This window comes from Lissotriton helveticus, chromosome 11 (assembly GCF_964261635.1).
Source record: "Lissotriton helveticus chromosome 11, aLisHel1.1, whole genome shotgun sequence".
Classification (NCBI taxonomy): Eukaryota; Metazoa; Chordata; class Amphibia; order Caudata; family Salamandridae; genus Lissotriton; species Lissotriton helveticus.
Window position 1 is genome coordinate 888,767,324 of NC_136072.1, and position 19,865 is coordinate 888,787,188.

Genomic DNA, 19,865 nt, shown 5'->3' on the forward strand with positions numbered 1-19,865 from the left:
AATTCTTTTGTCACATTTCAAAGCTACTAATTGTATATATGGTCATAGCTATTTGAATGTACGCGTGGTCCTGTCTTGCATGCAAGGCATTATGAGTAGGGTGAATTTACCGTATCTTTAAAGTTTATAATGCTCAATAGGGACCTCTAGGAGCAGCTTATGGTACTGAGCCTAGACAAGCAGTGCCTTGCTCACTAGGGACCTCTAGGAGCCGCTTGCAGTACTGCACTTAGATATGCAGTGCTGGTGCCTTGCTCACTAGGGAGCTCTAGAAGCAGCTTGCGGTACTGCACTGAGAAATACAATGCTTGTTCCTGGCTCACTACGCAACCACTTGCAATGCACTAGGTCTCCCATTACTGAGAGTATGAGCTATTGGCATTGCATTGTTATTTGCCACGCCACTAACTCAAACTATCAGTAATGTGAGACCTATAGCATTGCAAATGCTTATTTGGTAAGTCATGTGAACCTCTGTCTTTGGAATCATAAATTAATATATTGGATGAGGAATCCAGGAAGGCCTTGACCTTGTGTGGACACTATGAGGCTTGTGGGTCACATGTCCAGATGTCAACATGGGAAGCGTGTGTTCACTACGTGTACTACGTGTACTATGTGTGCTGTGTCCTGATTGGCTATGTGTGACTACTGACTTTATGGTGTTTTGGGAACGGCAGCAACCCTGCGGCCATGTGTACATTATTGGACCAATCTCCTTTTACCATTGTGGTGTCGCTGGGCCTATCTTTGAGATTGATCTGTGATTTTCTGTTTGTGCACCTGTCTGCCTGCTAGGTGCCATCCCACCAGTGACCTGTCAACCAGTGACCTTGGGCCTAGGTCTCAGAGCCTGCCTGACTATATATTTCCGAGTCGAGGTTAACCTGGAGTTCACATTGGTGAATTGGTCAATAAAGATGTGATTACATCTATGAATGTATTGTTATTCATATTGACTCAATAGTAATAACATGGTGTCCCCCCCCCTAGACCAAGGGACCTTGCTGTAGGTCTCAATCTGTGTGGCAAAAGTATCTCCAGTGCACATGCATGATCATTGTGTATACTGAGGCAAGAGTCAAAAAGCTGCAGCTTCCTATGGTGAAGCTGAGTCAGGTGTGTATGCTATCTAGAACTATGCAGGTGACCATTCTCCATTCCGACACAAGTAATCAAATCAAAGTTTATTTTAAATCCATTATAAATCATCTCCCAATGTGCAGAACTCAATTCATAAATGAATGATGAGGGACATCTTGGAAGACAATGAAGAAAGTTGAAGGATTATATATACAACTTTCGACATGCAGTCTGTTTGCTACTCTTATATTAAGGTTCTTATGAGATGGGAGTGACAGTATCCTCGGATGGGTTATCATTCAAACCAAATAACAAGTGGCCTGTGTTCCTGCACCAGGATTTCCTATCCAAAGTATGTGAGCACTATGCTTTACTTTAAAGGACTGACAATCTGTTGAGTAAAATTGCACGAGGGTCAGGCTGCAAGTGCTGCCTGGCTGTGACGCCTCCCCGACCTCCTTCGATGGCATGGGGGATTAGAGAACACTTCCCCCTGTTTTCCCATAGCCTGTACAATTTGACCCTGAAAATGTAGGACCCAAATATTTACTCCCTGGTCAGTGGGCATTATCTTGGATTAGCCAGATTTAGGTGTGGTGTAGCAGCTCTAAACTTTTACAGCTTCACAGTAGTCTCATACCTATATCTGGCTCCTCAGTAATCCGGGTCGAAAAGTAATTCTAAAATTCCACCACTTTGTGTACCGTGGTGCTTTGAGGTGGCTGTAAAACAACACATCAGCACTATACAGATCAACAGCAAATAGAAATTAATTTGTAATTAACATAGATTTATGATCAGATCATTATCTGGCTGCTTTGTAAAGCCGGAAGATATATTTAGTGGTCTCAGAGTAACTTTGAATGTTGGAGAGATGGTAGATCTTGCTAATGTGCAGGTTTAGAGCCTGCACGCCCAAAGCCTCTTGACCCCTCCCACAGTAACCGATAGCATTTATTTACATGCTAAAAGTGTAGTTTTTCAGTGTTGGACTTGGCCTTTTTTGCAGGATCATCCCTGAAGTTTTTGCCTTCCTCCTGTATTTTGTCTGACCTGTTTTTGTTGGTTTTTATGACCCTGGGCACTTTACCACTGCTGATCAGTGCTAAAGTGCATATCCTCTCTCTATTGTAAATTGATGTATGGATTAGTGATTCCAAGATTGGCTGGTTTGGTTTACTTGTCAGACCCTAGTACAGTGCACTGAGTGTGCCCAGGGCTTGTAAACCAAATGCTGCTAGTGGGCTTGCTATATTATATAAGCAAAAGGGGATAGGTCCATAAACATGTGGTGGGGCTAGACCCTTTATAGAATTTTATAACACAAATTGCCCGAACCACAAAATCTCCACAAGCTTATTAAGAGGGAAAAGATCAATTTATTGTGATCACCCTCGACATCTTACTTAGTGTCAATATTTTTTTTATCTTTTTCAAGTTATGACAAGATATATAACCGAAAACAACAATACATTAAATATTTACACACCTATATATACTTTGTACATACATAAAAACAAATTCTTTACACAGTACAAAAAAGAAATTGCTTGCATCAAACATTACAAAAAACTAAGAATACATCACAAACAACATTAAAGCAAACATTACAATCACAAAATGAGAATAATATAGAAAAAACAGTCCTGGTTGTGCCACCCACAGAAGCAGCCTGTAAAAGTGTGTCTCAGGTCTGCCATTGCAGAGCCTGTGTGCAGTCTGGTACTGCCATGCTCACTGGGCAAGTGCACCCACTTGCCAGTCCCTAAACCTTCCAGTTTCTTCAAATGACACCCCTATGGTAGGCCCAAGGGCAGGGTGCATTGTAAGTATAAAGTAGGACATGCCCTGGCGTTTGTGGCATGTCCAAATAGTGAATTACAGCCATTTTCATTTTTCACTATTGCAAGGCTACCTGTTCTCCATAGGCCAGAATGGCCGTTAGATTATTAAATCTTATAGTCCTAACTGACTCGGGGAGTATGGTAGAAATTCTAGTTTAGTATGCCTGAACTCAGAATGATAAAATTATCAAATACATCTTTTAGTGAAGTTGGTTTTAACATTCTGTGTTTGAAAATATAGCTGTTGCTGTAATTTTGGAAAACAAAGTGGAAAGTTGCAAACAAAAGACCTGATTGTTGGAACTATAATTGAAACACTTTCATGGAATATTGGAACAATCAATTGTTGGAAGCACACCGGTGGGAAACTGCCCCACAGTTATCTTGTTTCTTTGAACCACCCTGGTTGTGTTTGGGATTACAGATATAGTAATAGTGTGATCTGGTGCAGCTTTATTAATGTTGTGCTTTGGGCCATTTCTGGTCTCAAGAATTATTGCTACCCTGGTGGGTGGGTATGCAGACACCATTTTGTGAGCACCTCATACCAATTGAATCTAATACTCTATATATAGACTTAGAATGTCCCAAGATGTGCAGACTATATAGCAAACCCACAATCTGTGCTGTAATATTTTGTAAAATATTATATGTTGGCCTGATCTTCTGCACAACTGAAACATTTTGAAATATACATATTAATGGAAAACTAAAATTGTAATATGATTTTTCTTAAAGTTTCTGAACATATTTGTAAAAGCAAACACAAGGAGATGATGGACAGAGCACTGAAACTTTTTCGACACTCACCCTCAGTTGCAGATCTGGGTTAAATCCATCATCGTTCTTTAGTTCACTTCATTACCTCAGTTCAGACCCAGCCATATGCAAATCAGCCTTGACCCTGTGCCTCATGTCCAGACTGAAACTTCCAAGCCAGGTCTTCCCAGGACCGGAAACAAGCATCATGGGACTGGTTTCGGGGTAAGACCCCTCATCAGCCAGTCTAGCTTGAATCCAGTGGCAAAGTGAGCAAGGGGCTCACATCTGGGCAAACCCTGCCAATTTAGGGTTGAAAAACTACAATGTCTTTCACGTGGATCAATAGCTTCTCATAGTTGTTTCTCTAGAAAGACTTTTTCAGCCCAATTGTCAGTGCTGAAGGGTTTAGACGGAAACAGAACATATTTGGTCTTGAGCCTGTGATATTTATCTGCAAATGTTTTTCTGTTAGACACATCAATGGATTGCCTTTTAGTCGTGCAATTAGTTTTTTAGGTGTAAAGCATACATATATTCTTTTTGTTGTAATTGCTGAAGGTCTATATGACGCAATTCACACTTGCTATGGTTCTTGAAATTCTTGTGGTTTGCAGAAGACATTAGAAATGGAGGCCTGCTTCAGGATTCCCAAGGTTTGGGCATTAGTTCAGTGCTAATACGAAAACCAGATTATTTTATTTTATTTATATACTCTGAAGTAGTGGAATGCTATTTCAAAGGAGCAACACTACTCTGTTGACACAAGCAGAGGCATGGCAAACGCGAGACACTCTGTAGAAAGTAGTATGGTGTGCTGGGCCTGTTTAACATAGGATTACAGAAACCAGCGTGTGATGGAGAAGGCTGGGGTAGGTTGGAAAACTGTAGCTGGACTGTACATATTTGGTTTACAATAAACATATTTACTTTTAGATAATCGCATTTTGTATAAATTGAAGTGGAGTTTGATTTACCCGTAATTTCTTTTCGGTGAAGTACATGAATTAGATTCTAGCAAGTTCTAAAGTTGGTAATTTAGCCTACAAACCATATCTCAACTCTAGATGATTTGTAATCAAAAACACAGTTTCAGCCCAGAAATGCACAACTTCGTGCTCCACTCTACTTTTGGCACAGCGCTCCCTCTCCTTATACAGGAATTTCTCTAATGATGATCCACGTTTCAGGTAGCTATATCCTTTTTTTGTAATTTGACCGTTGAGTTTGCACCCAAGGTGCTGCTGAGCGGCACTGCTCCTTCTATACTTAGCATGTTCTGTGGATAAACTAGAAAAGAACTTCAGGAATATTGCAGGTAGATCTAAATAGTCAAATCCACCATTTCTGGAACATATGGATGTAATCTGGAATCTGATAAGCTGAAACAAGCAGTGTTTGTGAAAGTTATATCAGACAAATAATTAAAGTGATTGCAAACTAACAAACTTATAGGACAATGGAGCTACAAGAATGGTTCCAGCTTCTCTTGTCTGAAGGAACTTACCAGCAGTCTCACTTATTTCTATTAAACTGTCTGGCCCGTGGGGAGCCAAAATAAAATTAGTAATTGCCAAAAGATGTCACTTTGACCTCTGTAGATGTTGAGCTGACTTGTTGGCACATCTATGTGAATCAAATGAAACAGACCTTTGGAGTTCTCATTTTTTAGTTCACTTTTCTATCCAAAGTAGAGGAAAAGGTTGTGATCCTTTAAGCATGCTAATGAATTACCTGTTATGGCTGTCGTCCTAGCTGTGGGAAGAACAAATGTGTGTGTTGGGGCTGTAGCCCTTTGGTTCTGAGCACTCTATGCTTGAGTGGGTAATAGCTATTTCTGTTCTTGGCGTAGCAAATTGTGCTTTCCGTATTCAGCTTTACCAAACCATTTCTAAGCTCTAGATAATGAATGTAGAGTAGCAGTTGTACCAGAGGTGGTTCTGCATGCATTCCTGATTTAGCTTGTTTGGTAGCCAGTAAGGCTACACAGGTTAAACATAGGCATTGTAGCTACCGCAGCTAACCTATGCAAGAGGTGTTCAGCAGCTACTATCCATCAATACCAGACCTGTTTTATGCTGCTTTTCCAAAATTCAGCTTGTTATTAGGAGGCCAGAAGGTTCCTTCAACTGATATGCTGTCCTCTCAGGTGATGGCTATAGGGCTCCAACTTCTGAGATTGGTGTAGGAAACTCTCCAGAGGCACATCTTTAGTCTCTCTCACATGTGTGGCTCATAGAAGTGAAGAGGGAGTTTACAACTACCTTCTTTAAGAGGACACGTCCTGACAAGGTATTATCATCCTTCATGACCAATTATTGCTTTACCAACATCATAGAAGCACAAGGTTCAGGGTCCTTGGCCCTCTCTGTAGCAGACCATATATCTACTATGCCTTAACACTGATGAATCTCTTTGTCAATTTCTAGCTTTGAAGGATTTCAAGGAAGGCTTAATCATTTTTCAAAGGCCTCTCTTTAAAAAAAGTGTATTTTTGATTACAGTTCAGAAAGATCTGAAAGAGTGGCAAGGGCAGAGGCTTTCTCGCCACCTTTGCTTCCTCCTAAATAGTAATAGGTAAAACTGTGATCTCTAGTGTAGGCCTCGCGTCTGTAGCCATCCCCTGATTTATGGTTCCTGGTGCGCCAGCCTGCCAGTTCCTCACTTACCCCTTTGCAAATGCACTGACCATTGGTTTCGGCTTGTGCTGTGCTTGTGAAATCTCTTGTATTTCATATATCTTAGAGGGGGCTCTTATTTTTTCAGAGGCCGAATTACTGTGTTCATTTGCTTTTGTGTGGAACTTTTTTTTGTTAACTTCCCCTGGCTGCATGTATTTGTGATACTTCTACTAAAGCTGTTCACACTGTTTTAGCCCCATTCATCAAGATAAGAGCTCTTCCCACGCAAAAAGGCAGTAAGCTTCTAACAGTATCCTGGAATGCTTGCTTGTTATTACTTAGTTGTGTAAAGCAGATGCTTTAGCCTTGCAACGTTTGTGGCATTGCCTAGTCATGCCTCAGTACATTTCTCTGCACTTTGTAGGCATTATCAGATTGATTTTTTTCAACTTAATCTATTTGGTCATCAGGATCAAATTCTAAATGTTGTAATGAACAATGCATGTTAAAAATAAAGTTAAAATACAAGAGCTATGGTATATTATTTTCCTAAACAGGCAACCACAAGTGCAGTTACCTTGCAGAGAACAGGGTCATGATTTGAATGGTGCGGCAGGTGCAGTGGCGCTGTGTCAAAATTTGTCATGACTTCCTCTAAATACCTAAAATACTATATTTTACAACTATACAGGCAGACACAATTGCAGTTATCTTGGAGTTCAAAGGGGCTTGATTTGAATGGTGCAGCAGGTACAGTGGCACCAAGCCCAAAAGCTCTAGGGACCCCACCAAGCTCAGAACATTGCTAACATTTTAAACTAAACAGGCAGTCACCAGTGCAGTTACCCTGAAGTTGAAAATGTCTTGATTTAAATTGTGCAGCAGGTGGAGTGACTAAATGTCATAACTACACTAAACACCTAATATTGCTACATTTTATAACTAAACAGGCAGTAATAAATGCAGTTATATAACCAGAACTAGGGCCATGATTTCAATAGTGCAGCAAGTGCAGAGGCACCGGTACAAAAAGCTCCAGGCACCCCACTGAACACCAATTATTGCTATATTTTACAACTAAACCGACAGCCACTAGAGTAGTTATCTTTCAGGCACTAGGGTCATGATTTGAATGGTGCAGCAGGTGGAGTGGCATCGGGCCCACACGTTGTCAGAACTCCTCTAAACACCTAAAATGACTATAATTTACTACTAAAAAGGAAGTCACAATTGCAGTTATCTTGCAGTTAAAATGGCCTTGATTTGAAGGGTATAACAGTTGCAGGGGCACTGGGGCCAAAAGCTCTAGGGATCCTATTTAATGCAGAATATTGCTAAACGTTACTACTAAACAGGCAGTCACAAGTGCAGTTATCTAGCAGACACTAGCGGCCATGCTGGTGCAGTGGCTTTGGGGGCAAAAGTTGTTAGAATTCCTCTAAACACCACATGTTGCTGTATTTAACTACTAAATAAGCAGTCACAGGCAGTGCAGGCACTAGAGGTATGATTTCAGTGGTGCAGCAGGTGCAATGACACTGGTGCCCAAAGCTCTAGGAACCCCTCTAAATACCAAATATTACAATATTTTACTACTAAACGGGCAGTCACAAATGTAGTTACCTTACAGGCAGTACTGGATCATGATTTGAATGGTGAGGTGGCACCAAGTCCAAAAGTTGTCATAACTTCTCCAAAACCCAAATATTGCTATATTATACTACTAAACCGGCAGTCAAAATACAGTTACCCTGCAGGCATTAGGGGTATATTTAAATGGTGCAGCAGGTGCAGTAGCACTGGGCCCAAAACTTGTCAGAACTCCTCTAAACAAATAACATTGCTATTACATTAATTGATTGCATTATTTTCCTCTTTCATTTAATTTTCAAACAATTTGCTATTACTTACCCTCATTATACCACTATTAACAGCACAACATATATTATATTTTTGTACATAAACAAGTCCTAACACTTTAACAGATTTTCTGTAACTTATATTGTACTACAACTCAGCAAGCTACTGCTTGCAACAAAACAGCTTATTATTATTCACATAGGTGAAACCTAGTGCATTTACCAATGCTTGTTTTCCTGATCAGCATGTCTTTAATGGTTTTACCGGAAAGAAACAAAACAAAAAAAAACACACGACCTGTGAGAAAACTCGTAGCATGTCAAGTGCATTTTTCAAAATAAAATATTGAAAGATAAAAGCCTGCTTTGTTGTTTTGTCGTTCGATAATGAAAAAAAAATCTGACTGGTAAGCCATTCTTCCAAACATAGCGAGCCACCTGTCACTTTTTTTGCTGGAATGTCTTGCCGGTAGGAGCCATATCCATGAAAATAAGGCTGAAAACTTGGCCCATTTCTCTAAATATGGTGGGCTATCTCGAGTATGGGTGTCTGAGACATTTCATAGTCCTCACTTGCGACCTCAATCTGGGCATTATTATTATTATTATTATTAAAATTATTTATACAGCGCACTATCACCATCGGTTTCTTGGCGCTCTTGATAAAGATTGCGGTGATCCAGGAAGGGGATTAGTCATATGCCGCTTGAAAGAGCAGAGTTTTTAAGAGAGTACGAAAGCTATCGTACTTTGGGCAGAGACGAAGAGAGAGGGGCAGGGAGTTCCAGGTGGTGGGAGCCAGGACGGAGAAGCTCAGGCCACCGTGCCTTTTTCTTTTAAATCTGGGGACCTCAAGGAGATTCAAAGATGCTGAGCGAAGAGCTCTGGCAGGAATATGACGGGACAAAGCTGATGAGATGAACCTAGGAGCTGCGTCCTCGAGGGCCTTAAAGGTTGTACATGCCAGTTTGAAAATGCAGCGTTTTGAGACAGGGAGCCAATGCAGACTACGGAGTAGGGGGGTGACGTGCTGGTGTTTGGGCTGGCAGAAAATCAAGCGAGCAGCTTGATTCTGCACCAGCTGGAGTCGATGGAGGTGACATGCAGGGATTCCTGCATACAAAATGTTGGCGTAGTCAAGCCTGGAGGTGATGAGCGCAATGACAACCTGGGTCAGGGCTTCTTTGTTAAGAAACCTGCTGATCTTGCGAATTCGCCTGAGGTGGAAGAAGCAGGCAGAGGTTACCGCGTTGATGTGGGGTCTCATTGATAGATCTTGGGAGATGATCACCCCCAGGCTTTTGACGGAACTCACAGGAGTGGGTGCCGTCCCCAGAGATGTAGGCCAGAAGGAGGCATTCCAAGAGTGATTGGGGCCACCCACCAAGACGAGCTCGGTCTTGGTGGGGTTTAGCTTTAAGTGGCTGTGGTACATCCACTCTGCTATGGTTAGCATAGTGGACTGGAAGTTGGTGCGGGAGGAGGGGAGGGAGTCGACAGGGAAAATTAGCTGCAAATCATCGGCATAATTATAAATTGTGACCGGGAAGTTACGGAGGGTGGCTAACAGTGGTTGGAGATATAGATTAAAGAGGAGAGGGGATAGTGCCGAGCCTTGTGGGACACCACAGTGAAGGGGAGTGTAGGATGCGGAAAAAGTGGAGAAATGGACGGACTGTGAGCGCTGGTGGAGGAAGGATTTAAGCCAGTCAAGGGCCACTCCTTGGATGCCGGCATTGGAGACACGGTCGATCAAGATGGTGTGATCGACCGTGTCGAATGCCGCAGAAAGATCCAATAGGACAAGGGCTTGAGCGATGTTTTTGTCAGCTCCTTTCCTGAGGGTGTCCATGACTGCCACTATGACCGCCTCGGTGGAATGGAGGGGTCTAAATCCAGCTTGTTGAGGATCTAAAAACGATGATTGCTCTATGAAAGAGCTCAAACAGCGGGTCACGTAAGTTTCCAGAATCTTGCCTAAGTAGGGGAGGAGGGAAATGGGTCTGTAATTGCTGAGTATTGTAGGGTCTGCATTGGGTTTTTTCAGAATTGGTAAAACGGCAGCTTGCTTGAAGGAGGATGGGACCACTCCGGTAGCAAGAGAGTTGTTGAGTAATGCTAGCGGGGGGCCCGGGCAAGCAAGAAGGGCTCCTTTAAGAACCTGCGGGGGGCAGCAATCGTTAGGGGATCCCGAACTGACTTTATGAAGAAGTGATAAACTCTTGTAGAGAGATCGGTGGGAATCTAGTCAAAGTGCTGGTATTTGGGGGAGGCAGAAGAGGAGGCGTAGGAGATGCAGGGGTAGGGATATTATGTTTTATGGTTGTTATTTTTTCTATAAAATAAGAATTGAGAGAGTCGCATAGAGTTTGTGTCGGCGGAGGTTGGGGGGTGACTCGGTCTGGAAGGGAGAGTTCATTTACAATTGAAAAGATGTCTTTCGTTTTATTGTTCGAGTTCATAATTTTTTGTGAAAAGTAGGCCGTCTTGGCTTCCAGAATAGATTTTTTATATATTTTTAAGGTCTCAGTGTATATGAGTTTAAGTTGAGGGTCGTAGTGGCGACGCCAACGGCGTTCTGTTTGCCGCAGGGCGATTTTGTCTGCTTTAAGTTGGTCCGTGTACCAACGTTGGGCATCGTGGGGGCGCATTGTTTTGATAGTTTTCAGGGGGGCAGCTTTATCGCTAGCAAGGCGTAACCATTCATCAAGTTTCTCAGCCTGATGCTCTACTGAGGATAGCGGCGATGGTGCCGAAGATGCCAGTGAGGCGTGGAAGTCAGGAAGATTAGCCCTTTTCCAATTGCGAGCCATCTTGTTCTTAGTGCGAGTGGAAGGACACGAGGTGTGAAGATGAAGGTAAAAGGAGATGAAATGATGATCGGACCAGGAACATGGAAAGACTGAGGGCGGTGAGATGTCGAGGTTGGATGTCCAGACTTGGTCTAGAGTATGACCTTTCAGATGGGTGGGGGAGTGAATATGTTGGAAAAGGTTCATGCCTTTGAGAAGTTCAGTGAATTCCACTGACAAATGGCTTTCATGGGCATGCCCTGAATGGAGGTCAACCAAGCCTCTGTTCCATGATGTAGTAAACACCTTAGCCACGCAGGTTAGATTACAGTGGATCAACTGAATGACCTCTACTGAGGATCGGGAGAAAGACTACCAGGTAGGCTTCCTCACTTCTACCACTGCTACTCTGTCTTTAATTGTTGCTCATCACCTCTGAGCTATGGAATCTAAATATTACTTCAGTCAGTGACATATCATCCTTGAAAAGGCTTTTCCTCAGTTAATCTTTTTGAACCTGGCTTATCATCCTAGCTATAAATGAATTGGTCGTTTCCAACTTGACCATTGAAGAATTGATCAGATCGTGCCTTTCCCACCCCCTATCGTAATTGTCATTTTCAGCCAGGATGCAAATTTTGGCGGCTCTATGGCCTGACTCAACCATATATAGTTGTTAGTAGTAGCCAAGGCCCATCTGGAATGTGATTGTCACCAACACAGTAGGTGCATAATTTGCAGGAGAACTTTTGAGAGTGAATAATGAGGTCTCTGTTTTATCACATAGGTTTCTTTGAAATGTGCTTTGAGATCAAATGTCTCACCAGTGCCTTGCTACTCTGTTTGTGCACTGGATTGGCCATGCACTTGACAGTACTTCTAGGTTACGTGCACTTCTCATCTTAAATTGGCATTTAAATGCAAGGCTTGAAAGAGCCAATGCTTGACATGTGACCCATATCTTAATGCTCAGCTTGTAATTTATTATGGCCCCACTTTAAATGAGCCTTAATGCACCATGGCCTTGCCTGATTACCTGATTACCTATACAAAATGTACTTACTTTACTTACTTACTTACTTATACATTCTTACTTATATTTTGTTTGCCTTGACCATTGCCCACTTGCTAGCTCCTAGTTCCTTGACCCAATAGCACCTGTCATCTGCATGTTAATTGGGACTTTTGTCTTTTTTTTATTGATGATGTTCTTTAGACATCCATTGTCTGCTAGCTGCCTAATTCTAACCCTGTTTCTTATTTCAGAAAATCCCCTGCTGTGATAAGTAATCAACTGGTCTCTGCAGGATCATGACTAAGGATAACCACTCAATGGCCGCCTCTTGTAGGTGTGGGTCAATGTTTTATGTCCTTTGGTCTTCCAAAGTCATCTTCTAATCTTCAACCAGGTATGTAATGAATGCAGTGGGCAGTCCAAAATGACCATTGGCATTGCAGACTAAACTTGTCCAAGGGCCTGCTCTTAAAAAGTTGACCATTATATGTATTGCTTCATTGTTGCTATAGCCAAAGCCTTGCTGTGATTGCCTTGGATCCAAATGGAAGCTATTTCAATTGTTAACCACCAGGATATGTTGAGTCTTTTATGAATTTAACCAATGTAACTTGAAATATTGACCAATGTGACTTAAATACTTCCATAGATGAATGTGCACTATCCTGGTTTCCTCCGCTGCTCACATATAAGTAGGTGTGCCGGGCAAAGTCGCAGACCATGCATCCTATTACTGATTCAGAAAACTCGCCCCTACCTTGAGACGGTTAATTAAATCAGTTAATTCGCCTTTTATTGTCTAGGTAGCTCCCAACCTGCATTTTCAAGAGGGACAGTGAACAACTACACGCAACTGCATGAGACTATCCATGTGACCCCCTTTCCATCCTTTTGAGGGACATCCTAAAGGAGTGTACTGACTGCATGCCACTAACTTATTGTGCACAGTTAGTGCTCCTCTTGACAGCTGCATTGCCTCTGCGCTATATTATTATTATTTTTTTTTTTTTTATCGCCGATACACAGAAAATTCCAGCATTCAAACAGTACTCCAGCTAGTCATCATTGCAGTACATAGTAAAAGCAATAGAACCTCACATGGCCGTTTGGCCCACACCCCGGAGGTCGGGCGGCAAATAACGTCCTTACGCTGGAAATACAAACTCAAAAAGCAATCGTATGCAACCAAGAACCATGTTGGGTATCTGCTTTTACTTTTTTACCCCTCCCACCCCCCAAAATTGCAGTGCAGCAAGAACTAGACAAAATAGTCACGAATCAGCAGTACAAACACTCCTATGTCCCTCCCTACCCATCTCATAGCCAAAAACAGTCTGTCACAGTGTCACACATTTCCGAAGGAGCCCCCCGGCACAGAACCGAACAAACTTAACACTTCCCACCCGACGTACCTCTATCAGCATTCCAACAGTGTGATGGCCCGGTCCTAGAGTTCCCGGCCTTCACAATCCCCCATCCAACCCATGGTAGTGCCGCCATTTGGTCCACACCTTTCTACATTTTTTCGGGCACCCCCTTGCTTTATAAGTCACTCTCTCGGCAGCCATGTACAGGTCCAACCCTCTTCTCCATTCCTCGAATCCCGGCGGTTCCGGTGACCCCCAATATTTTGCAATATCCCTTTTAGCCACTACCAGTGCAAGTACTAAGAAGATGAGGAGTGGGCACGGTAGGTCTACCTCGTTGGTCATACCCAGCAGTGCCAGCTTGGGTTCACACTGGAGCGGGACCTCCAAAACCTCTCCTAGTTCTGTAAAGATGTGCGTCCAGTAAGTCTGGATCTTGTCGCATGCCCATATAGTGTGAAAAAAATCCCCATCTTGCTGGCAGCCCCTAAGGCAGTGTGCGTCTTCTACTTTCCCAATTCTATGGAGTCTCATCCTGTCATAATAGGTTCTATGGAGCACGTTGAATTGAATGAGGTGTAGTCTGGATTTAATTGCCACTTCCCGGGGATGCATTAACACTATCTCCCAGTCTAAGTCCTCCATGCCTCCCAACTCCCCTTCCCATGTGCGTCGAAGCTTCACCAGGTCGCCTAACATATTGTTGGTTAGGGTTTTGTAGGTGAGGGAAACCGCCTTCCCCGGGATCCGCTTCTGAAGGAGACGTCCTTCCAAAGGCGCATTTTCTGGGATATCAGTGAGCGGGACTTTCTGTGCTCGCCAAGCATGTCGTAGCTGGGTGTATTTGAAGAGTTGGGAAGGGTGAAGCCGAATTCTGTCCTTAGGGCGTGAAAGGATTTCAGTTCTACTTTGGCGATCACATCTCCTATCGTGGAAATGCCGATGTCGTCCCATCCCCGGAAGCCACGCAACTTGTGGAGTTCTGTCAGCCACTGGCAATGCCACAACGGCGTCTGCCGAATAGGCTTCTTTTCCCATCCCATGCGCCTGGTGGCCCTGGTCCATGCGTTGAGCGTGAGGGTAGTGGCTGGAAGTAGCGGTGCCCGTCTAGAGCCTCCGTATATGTAATACAATAGGTTTCTTGACGACAATTTCAGCCTTTCCAGGGCATAGGTTGGGTGATCCACCGGGGCATGTAGCCATTCATTAATCGGTGTCATGTGTTCCGCCCAATAATAAGCCTCCAAGTTAGGCAGTGAAATCCCCCCACTATATTGATGTCTTTGGAGTGTGGTCAGAGCCACCCTAGGTTGCTTACCCAACCACAGGAAGGTTCTCAGATCAGAGTGAATTTTATTAAGTACCGAAGCCGGAAGGGGCTAGTATTCATTTTGTAGTGCGTAAAGAAATTTAGGGAGAATGACCATCTCGTACCTCGCCGCTCGACCTAGGAGTGTGAGTGGGAGCTGCCTCCAGCGGTCCATGTCTGCCCCCGAGCTCAAGATAATCAGTTCCAGATTCTTTCGGAACGATAGAGACTTATCTAAAGTGATGTATTTCCCGAGGTACTGAAAGCCCTCAGTAGTCGTCAATAGTTGTTCAGGCAGCCCCACCCACCGGCCCCCTCCCCCCGGGTCATAGAGAATAGATTTGTGCCAGTTAATGGTGTGTCCCGCCGATCTACCATAATGCCCTAGCTCTCGGAATAATTCCGGTACTGTAGTCTCAGGTTTTGTAATATACAGAAGGACATCGTCTGCATAGAGTGATATCTTCTCTTGTACGAGGTCCGTGACGGTCCTCGTAAAACCTGAGATGCCCTCATTCTGACGTATCCTGGCTGCCAGGACCTCAATAGTAAGTGTGAAGAGGAGGGGGGACAGGGGACAACCCTGACGGGTTCCCTGCTGGATCGGGAATTCACGGGACAGCCTTCCATTGACCCGTACCCTAGCACTCGGAGTAGTGTAAAGGAGCTGGACTCACCTCTGGAACCTAGGGCCAAACCCAAATTTGTGGAGCACAGCGTTAAGAAATGGCCAATGAACCGCGTCAAAGGCCTTTTCGGCGTCAAGGGAGAGAAACCAGTGCGGCTCGCCCCGTCCCTTCACTTCCTGCAGCCAGTTGTGGGTACGCCGAAGATTCAGTTTGGTGGCCCTGTCCGGTAAAAAACCTGATTGGTCCAGGTGTATAAGGTTCGGGATAACTGATCTCAGGCGGCGCGCCAGGATGGTCACCAAAAGTTTAACCTCCGTATTAAGGAGGGAGATGGGGCGATAGGATGCACATTCCTCCTTTGGTTTACCCTCTTTGTGTATCAGGACAATCGTGGCCACGGAGAGGTCTGGGGGGAGCCTCCCTTCCTTGTACGCCCCGGTGAAGAGCCCCTAAAGATGTCGTACCAAAAGGTCTGCTGTACGTTTAAAAAACTCGGCCGGGAAACCATTCGGCCCCGGAGTTTTCCCCGGTCTCAGTTTGGCTATAGTTTCTGATATGTCGTCAGCTGTAATGTCAGCCTCCAAGACCCGGAGTGCCTCAGGAGACAATGTGGGCAGGTCCGTCCGTGCCATGTAATGGCCAGCTTCCTCGCATGTTCCTAGATCCCTAGCTGCGTAGAAAAGTTCGTAGTGTGAGGCGAATGTGTCAGCAATTGCAGCATCGGAGGTGACGAGCACCCCGGCCGTGTTCCTTATACACTCCACCCATCTAGCCGCCTGCTCCTTTCGACTGAGCCATGCTAGGAGTTTGCCTGACTTATCCCCCACATCGTAGAGACGGTGAAGGGTGGCAAGGGATTGGGTCTTCGCCTCATTAGTGACCAGCTCTCTATATTGACTTTGGGTGTCTAGCAATCTCCTAAGGGTCCCAGTATCCTTCCGGCCCTGGTAGTCCCTTTCCAATGCAAGGATAGTCTTTTCCAAGGCTGTGACCTCAGCTTGGAGCTTACGGCGTTCGTCCCCCCGTCTACTCTGTAGTCTGTCCCGCAGGACAGGTTTCATGGCTTCCCAGAAGGTGACCGTCGATTCCACTGTTCCCTCGTTTTCTGCCACATAGAACTTGATGTCCGCCCTTAGACCGCGCAGAATAGCTGCGTTTTGAAGGTCTCGGGACGCAAGGCGCCAAGTGCCCCGGTCGTGGCCCGTCTGCACCCATAATGGCAAATGGTCCGATATCCCTCTGGCCTTATATTCCGCAGTATCGTCCACCTTCAAGTACTGTCTGGACATAAATATGTAATCTAACCTTGAGAATACCTCGTGGGCCCCTGAGTAGTAGGAGTAAGCACACTGAGTAGGGTGTAGCCACCTCCAAATGTCTGTGAGACCCAAAGTAGCTATCTGATGGGTCAGGCCGGACCGGGTCCCTCCTCTACCTACCTCCCCCGAACGGTCCAGTCCTATATCCATCACGTCATTAAAATCACCTCCCATGACTTGGATAGTGTTAGCCTGGTCTAGGAGAATGCTAGCAAGAGCTTTGAGCGTACGTGCCTGCAGCTTAGGCGATGCATAGACCGAGATCATTGTGTATGTACGTCTATTCCATGTCCCTTGAACTCCAGCGTACGTCCCCAATGGGTCTATCCAGGTGCGTGTGATGGAAAATGGGGACTTTTTTTGATAATGACCGCTACCCATCTGGAATCGGACGTGTAGCCCGCATGCGCCAGTACTCTGAAGCGACCTCTGGCTATGAAGGCGCAGTGTGTGCCCTTAAGATGGGTTTCCTGGAGTAAGGTAATATCTGGTTCTAATCTCCTAAGGTAAGAGTTCACTAGCCCTCTTTTAACTTTCGAGCCCAGTCCGTTCACGTTCCATGTCAGGATACTAACTCCCCTGTTACCCACTTGTGGTGTCGTTAGGGCACAAGCCATTTGAGGATGGGATATGTCAGTGAGGCTGAACTCCGATGTGGAAATGTGGTGTAGAGCATCAAAGTGTACAACTGCTTCTTCCCGACTGCTACCCCCGCCCCCCAACTCCCCCCTCCACGTCCCCCACCCGAATGAACGTGAGACCCCCTTCCCCCCCCACCCCACCTCCCTCCCCTTCCAGTCCCATCCCATCACAAGACAGAACTGTCCGTAGGAGAAGGCCTGTCGCCCTCCCACTCATCCCTCCCTTTAAGCTCTCCTAGCTCCCCCCTCCACAACCGGGCAAGGAGAGTGGTCAGAAACAGAAACTTATACAAACAATGAACGTAAGGAACAAAAAGGGCTTGTCAACTTGCGTGCTTCCCATCATCGAGCTGCAGACTCAATAGCCCGATCCACCATTGTTCATGATCTGGAGTCCTGAGTTTCTGATTTGGGCGCGCTGTGCTGTCCAGACATGTCCTGTTTCAGCACTCGGATCGCATCAACCAGCAGATGGACAGAGTGTCCCTCCCCCTCCCCTTCCTCCCCTCCAGAAGATCGGCTCTCAAGTTCATCCTCGCCGTCTCCCTCCGAGCGAGCAGTGGTTCGTAGACAGGTAAATCTCAAGCCCGCCTCTGCAGCTCCTCTCGGGGAGGCCGATCGTCCTTTCCGCGTGTTTCCCGAGCCACGGCCCCGATAGGGTGTCGCCGGGATTTGTCTCTTCGACCTCCTGGACTTCATCCTCTGTGCCTTCGGTAGTTCCCACTGGGGTTCAGACAGCAATGACCTGTCCAACATTTCACGTCCGACGGTCTCTCTGCTGTTGAGAATTGGGCGTTCCTCCAGCCACTGACAGGCATCCTCCGTATGGGTAAAGAAGAGTGATTGTTCCTTGTAGAGCACCTTGAGTTTCGCCGGAAAGAGAAGCATGTAGGAGATCTTTAAGTCTCTAAGTTTCGCCTTCACGGCATCAAAGGAGCGGCGTTGTTTCTGCACCTCCTGGCTGTAGTCCGGAAAGATCATGATGTGCGCGTTTTCTAGACAGATCTCACCCTGTTTCCTCGCCTCGCGCAGGATCAGGTCCCTATCCGCGAAGTTGAGGCCTCTGCACTATATTATTGACACAGTTGTGGAGACACAGTGATTTCCTTGTTGGTCCATGCTCAGATGCAAATGGTAGAATGTCACTTTAGGACAGCCCTGGCAATGTATGTGTGTGTGCTGGCACTATCTGTAGTAAAGAAGGGCCTGTGCAAGTGCGCTTCTGTAGTACCGAAGTGCCCCGGTGGTGCAGTAAGTGGATGCACAAGCCTGTTGTATCCTCAGGGTATTTTATATAATACAGCCCTTGACTCGTAATGTGCTGCCTTTGATGGGATGTCTAGATCTGACAAATAATCATTCATTTGTGGTTCAGGATTTTGAGTGTAAAACGTAGATGCTGTACTCAGTGTTAACTCTTGCTATTGACATCTGAGAAATATTTATGTACGAAAGCCTTTCGTCATTACAATGGTTTCATTGGTTTTTGATGGCCTTCTATCAAATCTTCGTATAGGATATTGTTGACCATTTCAGGATAACTTGCACAGATATCACTTGTCATCACTGATATATTGTCACTGTGCATTTAGAAACCACCAACATGACTGTCATTTACTTTAACTCACTTGAATGTAATCTGATGATGCAGAATCTGTAGCTAAAGGATTGGACATGTAATGCACTCGCATTATGACCGAGTGCATGCCTCCATGAGATCCTGGTGTGGGTATTCTTAGAACTTTTGTCCGCACGACCTTGAATGCTCAGATCAATTATTTCAGGAGCTGATTTCAATGGTTCAATAAAAAGGATGCTGAAGGGGTTAACCTCATTCTTGCTATGTCTATGCTACAATGTATCTGAGTGGTGTAGTGAAAGATTGTAAATGCAGTAATGCAGGGGCTGGTGGAATGATTCTCATCAGACCTAAGCCAATGATTGAAAATCCTTAGCTAATGGCTCTCACTTCTATTATTGGGCGGCATCATCGGGACTTCATCTCAAGTTGGTGTTAAAATATCTTTAGTTATTTGGTATGTGTATTAATGGATGGACAGGGGTTAATGAGGTTTTTTAAATACTGGTCAAAATTTAAATATGCCGATGGACTTCGTGACATTTCTCAAAAATCTGTATTCTGGGCATTTCACTGAACTGTTTTAGACTAGAGCTCGCTTCGTATAAAATCTAATGAGATACCAGCGAGATATTGCTAAACCTTGAAAATGTCTTCCCGAGTGACATTTTTCCTATTTTTAAAGCAGAAATAGCATGTAATAGATTCTAAAAATATGTGTGTTCCTGACACTTGTTTTGGTACCTTTTCATGAAAGTCTCCAAGGATGTGGAACATTCTACCTGTTCCTCTAAGGCTTGAAGTCGATATATTTAAAAGTTGAAACTGAATAATAATATATTTTTTCTAAAAAAACTTTTTCAGAGTTACAGGAGTGCATTCATACATTTTCATGGATTATGAAGGAGCTTGTTTGTAGAGAGGGGCAGCCAAGAAAATGTTTAAGTGCTTGTAAGTCACGGTCAAGCACGTAAAGTGAAATAGAGTTTCCATTTTACCATACATGAATCCCCACCCCACAACTTATTTAAAAGCAAGACCTCTAATG

At 44.6% G+C, this 19,865-nt stretch overlaps 1 protein-coding gene across 1 annotated transcript in view; it reads left to right on the forward strand.

The window, feature by feature from the left end:
• The window catches only part of NOS1 (nitric oxide synthase 1), a 1,595,398-nt gene that overhangs the window by 252,380 nt on the left and 1,323,153 nt on the right, over nucleotides 1-19,865 (forward strand). The window contains exon 3 of the mRNA XM_078667121.1: nucleotides 12,225-12,367. The gene's annotated coding sequence lies outside the window, so the exon portion shown is untranslated. The remainder of the gene's footprint in view (nucleotides 1-12,224; nucleotides 12,368-19,865) is intronic.